Source organism: Rhincodon typus, chromosome 37 (genome assembly GCF_021869965.1).
Source record: "Rhincodon typus isolate 14 chromosome 37, sRhiTyp1.1, whole genome shotgun sequence".
NCBI classification, from domain to species: domain Eukaryota; kingdom Metazoa; phylum Chordata; class Chondrichthyes; order Orectolobiformes; family Rhincodontidae; genus Rhincodon; species Rhincodon typus.
In genome coordinates this window covers 3,548,896-3,559,276 of record NC_063368.1, presented here as the reverse complement: position 1 = coordinate 3,559,276, position 10,381 = coordinate 3,548,896, and the positions used below count along the sequence as shown (strand labels likewise).

At 40.1% G+C, this 10,381-nt stretch overlaps 1 long non-coding RNA gene across 1 annotated transcript; it reads left to right on the top strand.

Moving 5' to 3' along the window:
• Nucleotides 1-429: 429 nt before the first annotated feature.
• Nucleotides 430-10,119, top strand: LOC125487173. Its single transcript, XR_007265694.1, has 3 exons — nt 430-628; nt 2,016-2,138; nt 5,083-10,119. It is a non-coding gene; the product is annotated as an uncharacterized LOC125487173 (long non-coding RNA).
• The last annotated feature ends 262 nt before the right edge of the window (nt 10,120-10,381 follow it).

The window sequence follows — 10,381 nt, the reverse complement described above, 5'->3', positions numbered from 1 at the left end:
CTATCCGCCTCCCACTCTCTCCCTATTTATTTCGGAACCCCCTTCCCCTCCCCCTTTTCTGATGAAGGGTCTAGGCCCGAAACGTCAGCCTTTCTGCTCCTATGATGCTGTTTGGCCTGCTGTGTTCATCCAGCTCTACACCTTGTTGTCTCAGGTTCAAGAGATGAACAGTGAGATTCCAAGAGGAGAGAGGAATTTCCTGAACGACTTATTCCCCAAGATGTTCTTGAATTTTTAAACATGCTCTTTCCACCTCTTTTCAATGGCTTCAGTGATTTTGCGTTGGCAAATGTGTATGTTATAGACAAAAGGTGTCGGAATTGTGTGAGACAGTCTGGATAGACCAGAGGGTCCTTTCTGGAACCTGTCTGTCACTGTTGCTATGAACCAATCCTATGATTTCCTCTTTTCTTAATCTCTCCGTATTTCAGGCAGACAAAATTCTTCATCTCTGTCCAGTATGGCAACATCACACAAGAAATCATCACATTTGGTGGGATTAGGAGGAAGCAGTCACTCCTCATCCCCCATTAAAATGCCTGAGGTTGATCCGATTGATGTCGCAGCCCACTTGCAGCTTCTGGGTGAATCATTGAGTCTCATAGGTCACCGATTGCAAGAAACTGAGGTGAGATGTTGATGGTAATCTAGCGCAAAGGAATTTCGAACTCCTTCGAACTCTAAAACCTTAATAAATACGGGAGAAAAACTAACTGGAAGATAAATCTGAGTTATTTTACACAAAGATAAAAGGGATTTTCCACACTACACCCATGTGATTTCCTTTAACGTTTGCCCAGAACACCAAATTTAAATAGAAATTTTAATTTTGCCCTGCAGTGGTCAACTTATTTTGTTACCACGGCTATCTTTAAAGGTTAAAAACGGTCTCCCTGCCTGAGTGAAATTACAATGATGTAAACTCCCTCATTCTTGAAGTACCCTACCTCAATGTTTTTTAAGTGGAAGCTGGATAGAGCTGAGGGAGAAAGGAATAGGAGGATATGCTGATGCAGTCAGATGGAAAGGTTTTGGAGTACTTTTTGTGGGCATGAACTAATTGGACTGAATGACCTCTTTCTGTGCTGTAACATTCTATGTAACAATGCATACTTTAAAACTGAAATTTGGTGTCATTGGAGTTGTACAGAACAGAAACAAACCTTTTGGTCCAACTCGTCCATGCTGCCCAGATATTACTTCACAATATTAAATCTTCTTGTGTTGATGCTGCCCTTGCCTCATGAACTTTAGCAGGTCTCCTACGTTAGTGAGTCTTTTTTTTTTGTGAGAACCAAGACATTTGTGTAATGCAGTGTGTTGAATGGTATTCTCTGATCTTCAGGACTCGGGCTTGAGTGAAGATCAGACGGATGGAATGAAATCCTCTACTGTCTGCTAGCTGTACAGTTCCTCATCAAACTTAACGCCAGAAAGCTTTCTCTGGCTTTATCATTGGAAGAAGCCTTGAGTTGCTGACTGTGAGAAGGGAACAGACAGGATGTTTCTATGAGGCTATCTGAAACCTGCTATTGGAGTCAAGGGAGCGTTACTATGTATCTGACAGATAGTTGAAAAGAAAACTTTTGTTTAAAACCGTATAGCTTGGAAATGTGACGTCATTATCCTCATCCCCAATATCCACACTTTAATGGTGTTGACCAAATGCAGAGTCATATCTCAAACTATGTTCACCTTAAATCCGTGTACACTTCCCAGCGCTGGTCACTGGATAATAATTGGGAGCTGGCACTGAGAACATTTCTTCAGTTCAATAATTTTGAAACCATTGTCGTTTTTCCCAGCTCTGCCATCATAAGGATTAATCCCTGGAAATCAAATTTGGGACCTTCCTGGTCCTAGAGTCTCAATGATACCTGTTATTGAAACTCAGGGATGACCTTTTTTTTGTTTTTTTTTGAAAAGTTAAAGCTAGAACTATATCTAACTGAATCATACTTTTGCCTTTGAATTAAGAGAATGGATAGACCTAAAATGTCTCATTCTTTTCCTAGGGGATGGTGGCAGTGTCTGGGAGTCTCTCTGTCCTGTTGGATTCCATCATCTGTGCACTTGGTCCCTTAACTTGCCTCACTGCGCAGGTTGATTGTCTCAATGGCTGTCCAAAAGAAGTCCTGGTAAAGTATTTCCCTTCCCACCTTGCACCAATTTGCCATCAAAATTAATACATTGCATTCTTCCAAGGAGATTTGACAATGTGCAAATCGTTCTATGAGTCAGCAAAGCTGAGGTTGTGCCTCTCTCTACTCGGTCAAGACTTCTGATAGCAAGTGAGCTAAGACACTGCTTGGTGCTGTAGAATTTAACCTAATGTTTGAGTCAGGATTGTCCTAATTTCTCACTTCTGAATGGACCTCTCAAATTTAATTTTGACCTCGCTTTTTGTGCACCTTTTCTGCAGCCGTAACATTGTATTTGTTGCTCTGTTCTCGTACCATTATGCACTTTGTATGGTATGATCTGCCTGTACTGCTTGCAAAACAAAACTTTTCACTGTACCTAGGTACAGGTGACAATAATAAGTCAAAGCAAATCTTTCTAAAAGTGGCAAAGCTTTTCATCATGCACATATCAGGACAAATGCATGAATAACAAATTTCAGTTGTTGCTCCCTTTTGAATTTATTCATCCTTGTGTTTGTCCTGATGAGTGCAGGATGAAAGATTTCAACATTTTTTTTTTGCAACAGTACTAAGTTCTGGTGTTACCAAGTGAATATGAGACTCTTTCTGTTATCATAATGATAGAAATTGTTTTTTAATGGCAGATAGACTGACAACTAGAAGATACAGATTCAAGGTAATTGGGAAACAAAGCCTAGGAATGAGGAAATTTTTTTTTGTCAAAACAGTGCGTTATTATGAAAAGGCAGTTAAAACAGGTTCAATGGTAACTTTCAAAAAGGTGATAATGGATACTGAGTGGATGTGATATATTTGAATTTTCACACGATAAGTTGTTACATAGATTCTGACTCATGAGATTGAAAGACAATGTTGAGGAGCAGTTGATTGTCAGACAGCAGAAGATCATTTTAGGATAACAATGTAGAACTAGTGGAATCCCACAAGGATATGCACTTGATACTAGCTTCTACAGTCCATATCAGTTATTTAAATGACGAGGCCGAAGGTCGTGTATTCAAGTTTGCAAAGCTAAGTGGGAATGTAAACCGTGAAGAGGACACTGAGAGGCAGCTGCAGGTAGGCAGGTTAAATGAGTGGGTAAGAGAGTGACAGATGGATTGAGATGTGAAAAAGTGTGATATTAATCACTTTGGAAGAATGGAAAAGCAGAATATGTTTTGTTCATTATACTCTGAAAAAAGTTTATTGATTTAGTCAAACATGAATTCCTTTTCATAAAACAGTGCCTCATTTTTTTTGTGATTCTCCAACTGCCCTGTTCCTAAGTAGTGATACTTAAACATTTTCTGAAGATTGTCGTATACAAGTTACTTCTTTCCTTATCTCTCTTCATTTTAAATACTTGCTGACTTTAATGTATAAGAGTGGGTCTGTCTGTTCTGCCACAGAGCGCATAAGCAATTGTAGTCAATAAACACTCCATTGCTGACATGGCACTATCTTGGCTTTTGGATGCTAAATTGCTGAGGTTTGTATTTGTTTTGTGATTCAGACCAGCTTAGTTTTATTTTACTGAATTTACAACATCAATGGGAACTATGGTTTTCCATTTGATATGCTCCAACAACTTTACATGCCTTCTGTATATTAGATATTACTCGTTTCTAAGCCTGGCAACTGAGTATTGGCAGACTGTTTTGACCGAAAGGCCACCACACCTTTACTTGATCCTATCTAGATGAGTGCAGGGGCTACTTAAAAATGATAAAGAACAGGATCCTTTTTTTTTTCTCTTGACTATGACAGTATTCCTTGGCCTTAAGACATTGTGCACAGTGGTAGTATCCCTACCTTAGCGCCTGGAGCTTCAGGTTCAAGTCTTACCTTTTGAATTGATGGCCAAAGAAAGTGCATCATAACAAGTTTATTCTCATTTGGTACAGTGCTTCCAATTTGCCCTTGGTAGGCAATGAAAGTGGGGAAGTTTCCTGGTCATCCAGTATCGTCTTGTAACTCCAGTACAACAGCCTTCTCATGTTAACAGATTGTATTTGCAGGACCCAAGCAAGTGTCATCCACATTCCAACATACTACTACACCCGCAAGCACATTATTCCTCACCACAAGGTTAATTCTCCCCATCAGTCGTGCCTGGACTATACGTAGCAAACTCAACAGTGTCTGTGGAGAGAAAGCAGAATTAACATTTCAAGTCCACTGACCCTTCTTCATTATCTCTGCTTTCTCCCCACAGATGCTGCCAGACCTGCTCAGTTTCTACAGCAATTTCTGTACTGGTTTCAAATATCCAGCATCCGCAATTCTTTTTTTTTTAAACTTACTACCTATGTTTCACCCTGCTTTTCATAGATCATAGAACCCCTGCAGTGTGGAAACAGGCCCTGTGGCCCAACAAGTCCGCACTGACCCTTGGAGCATCCTACCCAGACCCATCCCCCTATAACCCACCTAAGCTACACATCCCTAAACACTAGGGGCAATTTAGCATGGCCAATCCACCTAATCTGCACATCTTTGGGCTGTGGGAGGAAACCGGAGCACCCGGAGGAAACCCACGCAGACACGGGAAGGATGTGCAAATTCCACACAGACAGTCGCCCGAGGGTGGAATCGAACCTGGGTCCCTGGCGCTGTGAGGCAGCAGTGCTAACCACTGAGCCACCGTGCTGCCCTTTTGTGGGAGATGTTTTGGTTGGGAGTTCCATTTGCTGTATTTTCTAGGGACTTGCACTCATTGATTCAAGGAGGATCTTTTCTGCAAGTTCTGCTTCATGTACAGCATGTTGGTTGAGACAGTGGCTTTTTGGTTGTGTGTTTTTTCCTCTAAGCCCCTTGTTTGGCCAAGGAAGACTGAAAGGAGATGGAATTTGCACAGCATTAGTGGGGCTAAGATCAGATCGTCCTCTTTAGTTATAAAAGCTGCTTTCTAATGATATTTTCTTTATCCACCCAGGCCCATACTCTGGATAACATTGCTTATATCATGCCAGGCCTTTGACCTTTAAGGACTGTTGGAACTGGAAGAATAGCAGAAAACTGAATAATATATTGTCCATAAAAACTTGGCTGTGGAGGAACACATTTGTTCTGTACCCTTTCCCATAGTATTGTAATTATTATTGAATGGGGTGAAAGCCTGGTTTTAAACATTCAAGACAAGGTAAGCCAGATACCGGAGGCTCAGTGGGAAGAATACGATTCACCATAGAGGTTGTGGATTGACCAGCCCTACGTGGGATCACTTCAACACCAAATATGAAAACAAGCGCTGGATCATCTTGTGCTGAAACCTAATTGTTATCAGGGGTACATGTCATCTTGTAAGTCTGTAATGTTTAAAAATGTATATTATAATTTTTTTTGTTTTAGAACTGCGAATCTGGAATAAAAGAAAAAGTTAGAAATATGTAACTACTCAGTTGCCCACTGAAACAAGAAAATGCAGTGTTCTAATGGAAGCACAGATTCATAGGTGCCAAACCTACATTTAACTTTTAGGTGCTCAACTACCTGTTATATATTTGCAGTGTCCTTTCTATTTCAATTGAATTATATCATATCATTGAAAATGCAGTTTCTGTTGTTTCACAGCAGTTCCTATTCTGTCCTCGGTACATTAACTTGGTTTCATTCTCCCATGGATTCTTTTTGATGCAGATACTCGAGTATGGATCCATTGCTTTGAGCACAGCTTGTGAGGGTTGTAATTAATTTTCCCATTCCACACTTGATTCTCTGCATAGACTGCCCTCATACAGAATCATAGGATTTACCTTACACTTGTTTTAGACAAGCAAAGCCTTGTAAAATTTTGTCTCTTTGTCCATTACCTTTTAGCCCTTACCCTTTCCTTTCCTGAACAACTTTGACAAATACTTGGGTAATTGTTCTTGGTTTTATTTATTCGCTCACAGGCTGTGGGAATCGCTGGCTAGGTCAGCACTTATTCTCCATCTCTAATTATCCTGGAGAAGCTAGTGAGTTTGCCATCTTCCTGAACCATTGTACAAGACCTTCATAGTACTGTTTGGGAGGGAGTTCCAGGATTTTGTCCTAGTGACACTTAAGGAACGGCAATATACTTCTAAATTAGGGTGGTGTGTGGTTTGGATAGGAATTGCAAGTGATGGTGTTCCCATATATCTGCTGCCCTTATCTCTTAGATGGTGCAGGTCACAGATTTGGAAAGTGCTGTCAAAGGAAGTGAGTCTGGACATTCGGTGTTAAGATCAGAGTATTTTGTTAAGCTATTCCTGTCCTACCCTTTTTCCAACTCATTGCAAAAATTTCCTGTTCAGGTATTTATTGAATTTGCTTCCATGTGCTTTTAGGCAGTGCATTTCAGATCACACCTAACTGCATTAAAAAAAATTGAATCGTTTGGCAATCTGTGTGCCCTCTGACACCTGTCACTGGAAACAATTTCTCTCATTTAATTTTAATACTTCATTACTGCCCCAGTAGTTTCTTTGTATGAACATGTTATTGTACTAACCAGATAGCATTAAAATAATGTTTTTAGTAATGGAGAGTAATTACCTGCCCATTGGAAGTAAACTGGTTCTGTATGTGCTCTAAAGAATCATGTTGGACTCAAAATATTAACTTTGTTTCTCTCACCACACATGCTGCCAAAGTTGTTGAGTTTCTTCATAACTTTTTTTCTTGAGTTACTCTGTAGCTGGTTTTCAGTTCAGGATTCAGTTCAATACAGATGGTAGCTTCAGACATTATGCTTAATCTTTACTTAAGCACCTTGGGAATATTTTACCACAAAGATGCTCTACAAATACAAATTGTTGGAAGAAAAGTAACACCATACCTTTGCTTTGCTGTATTTTCAGTTCTTTAGTGTAGGGTAATGCTGTCTTTGAGGCCACTCTGTAGCAGCTTTTCAGAAATGAGTACCATCTCATGTCAAATACAGTCATCATCAAGAAAATTTCTCTGCATGGAGAGTTTGTGCGTGAGCCAGTAATTGTGCATCTGTACCATAGTTTAAAATTGCACAATAAAACTGTGGTGATTTTGTCAAATTAGCTGAGACATTCAGAACAAGGTTTGAAAAATTCAGTGACAATTTGCCTTTCATACAATGACTTTTAATATAACAATGCTGTGTTGTTCTTCCATTTGTTTGCAGGCAGGGCTGTAGTGTGGACACAGTTGATTTGTAATTTTTGCAGTAGTTCTGCAGTAGTCATATACAAAAGTCTTCCAGAGCTCAACAGGTTAAATGCAGGAAGGATATCCCTCGTGGTTAGTGTTGGTGAGAATTTAGGAGGGCGGGCGGGGGGGGAGGAATTAAAATGAGTAGAATCCCTGCAGTGTGGAAGCAGGCCATTCAGCTTGTCGCATCCACACTGACCCTCTGGAGAGCATCCCATCCAGACCCACCTCCCTATGGCTAATCCACATAGCCTGCACATCCCTAGATACTATTGGGCAATTTAGCATGGCCAGTCCACCTAATCTGCACATCTTTGGACTGTAGGAGGAAATCGGAGCACCTGGAAGAAACTTGTGCAAACCGCACCTGGGGGTGGAATTGAACCTGGGTCCCTGGTGCTGTGAGACAGCAGTGCTAACCATTGACCCACCGTGTCGCCCGATACATCCAATCAGTGAACATAGTCTCAGAATAAAAGGGTGAGACATTTGGGACTGAGATAAGGAGGAATTTCTTCACTGGAGAAATTGAATCTTTGAAATTCTGTACCTCCAGATAGCTGTGAAGGTTCAGTCATTGAATCTGTTCAAGATCGGGATGAATAGATTGCTCAATAATAAAGATATTAAGAGATGTGGGGATTGTGCATAAAAATGGTGTTAAGGTCAAGAATATTGGATCAGGCTGAAAAGGAGTGGAATGGCTTACTCTTGCTTCTCTTTTCTATGTTCCTATCATTAGGAAACCATAAATTATTTTGACACTCGGGGCAGGCAATTGTAAGTACGCAGTGAGATTTGAGTATGAGTACAGCCAACTATCTATTACCAGAATCACATATTATTTGGAGAATTGCTCACTGAATCACAACATGAATCTAGTTCTGTTGTGCCATGACTTCAGTTACCGTTGTGATTTTAATGAGCAAATTTTAAATATTCCTTCTCATATACCTTATCCGTGAGGAGATGGAAAATATGTACAGTTCCATTAAATATTTGCACTGTCAGTTATCCCTGAACACATTTTAAAGGGTTAAATACCATTCAGAGAAGATGTTTCTTTTAAAGTGTTGTGATTTATTTTATTTTCATCCAGTTTAATTACAGGGGTGAGTTAGATTTCCTGTGACATGAGCCTGCTTGTGCTGCCCTATCCTTGTTCCTTCACTGTCATTGGATCAAATTCCTGCACCTCCCTCATACCACAGTGTGTGTATCTATACCCCCTGGACTATAGCAATTCAAGAATTCAGGGGCAATTAGGGATGGGCAACAAATGCTGACATTGACAGCATTGCTCGCATTCCCATAACACATCGATTTTTTTTTTTTTTTAAGAAGCAATCTTTCCAATGACCAGATGAACATTTTGACAGATTGGGCAGTTCTGAATATTTGAATGGAAATATAAACTTGTCCAGTTCTAGGATGACCCTTCATAAGCACACAAACTGACTGCAATGTAATCAGTCTAAACCAAAGCAACACACCTTTCCAAAACAACTGGCTGGCCTCTTTACAACTGATATCTAAAGAAATGAGAGTAGGAGTAGGCCATTCAATCCCTTGAGTCTGTTACGTGATTCAACATCATTGTGGCTGATCAGATTGCAATGTCAACTCCACTTTCCTGCCTATTCCCCAAAATGGTGAAGTCTCCATTGCTGTCAGGGAAAAGAAATCCTAGGCTGACCAACTCTGAGCGAAAACAAATCCTCCTTGTATCTATCTTAAAAGGGAAAGCTTTTGTTTTTAAATTTGTTCTGGACACTCTTGCAAGGCCAAACATTCTCTCAGCATCTTCCTTGTCAGATTCCCTCAGGATTGTACGTTTCAAGAAGATAAACACCCGTTCTTCCAAATTCATGCTACATTTTAGGTACAAAGATTTGGTTTGGATGAAACTCTGCGCCCAACTTGCTGAACTCTGGTTTATTCACTGAGCAAAGACGTTCGATTGTTTGGGCAATCAGTGAGAAATTAAACAGGAACAGGAGGAGGCCATTCAATTCTTCAATCTTGTTCCACCCATCCAAGCTGCAGCTAAATTAGAAGTTATAAATTCAAGTCATGTAAATGTGTGCCTCATAACCCAAAACAGGTCTCTGAAACTGTTTCTTCATGTCTAATTGCACTTGTTTTTTCACCTCTGTGATCAGAATTTGGATGCAGCTCAGATGAACTACTTCTTTGTTTCTTCTGGTTAACAGATCATGGAGATGGCAGCTGAGGGAATAGAAAATGTCAAAATCTCAAACAGCAGAGGGTGTTGTTGGAGCTGAGTAACAGGATCTTTACTGTATCTGCCCATTTGCCCTTGCTCCCTGCTTGATCTGTCCATTACTCTTGACTGTATCTTCCCTGATAAGACATGCTTCTACTGCGTGCCAGAAACATAATGTACCTCACCCTGATGAGCTCAAATCATACACTAGGCCACAGTCCTCTTTGACACATGTTGAGCCCAATTTTCACCCCTTTCTGAGAGAAAACCATGGGTCACTGGACCTATTTTATCTTCAACATGAATACAGAGCTGTCTTATTGTTCAGACTGTTTTCCTTTCTACTATTGCTTTAGGACCATGATGAACTAATTTCCAAAACCTGTCCTCCCAAACACAGGTTGGATGTTGCCATTAAAATTTATGTTTGTTTTTCCAAAAATAAAAGAAAATGTGTAAAGATTTAGAATGTTTGCTTTTTTTAAAAAAACACCTTGAAATTTCCTAAGTGTTTTTTAAGCTGTCTTTAGTTGAGCAATGTAAACCGTAGCTGTGTTGTATGTAATACCATATAAAAGATCATGAGTTTTTATATTTGAGTCTGTCTTGGTCATCTTATTTCAGTAGGTTGTGTCAGTTGTTCTTTGTCAGCTACAGCTGGCTGGCTGGCTGGCTAGCACTGAATAATAGAATATAATATCACAGAGATTAATAGATATCGGACAGGTCTAGCATAGGATACTAGTGCAATCAAGTCTGATTTCTCTGAGGTGAGAGGGGAAAGATTCAAAAGGGACTTAAGGGGCAACTTTTTCATGGAGAGGGTGGTGCATGTATGTAATGAACTGCCAGAGGA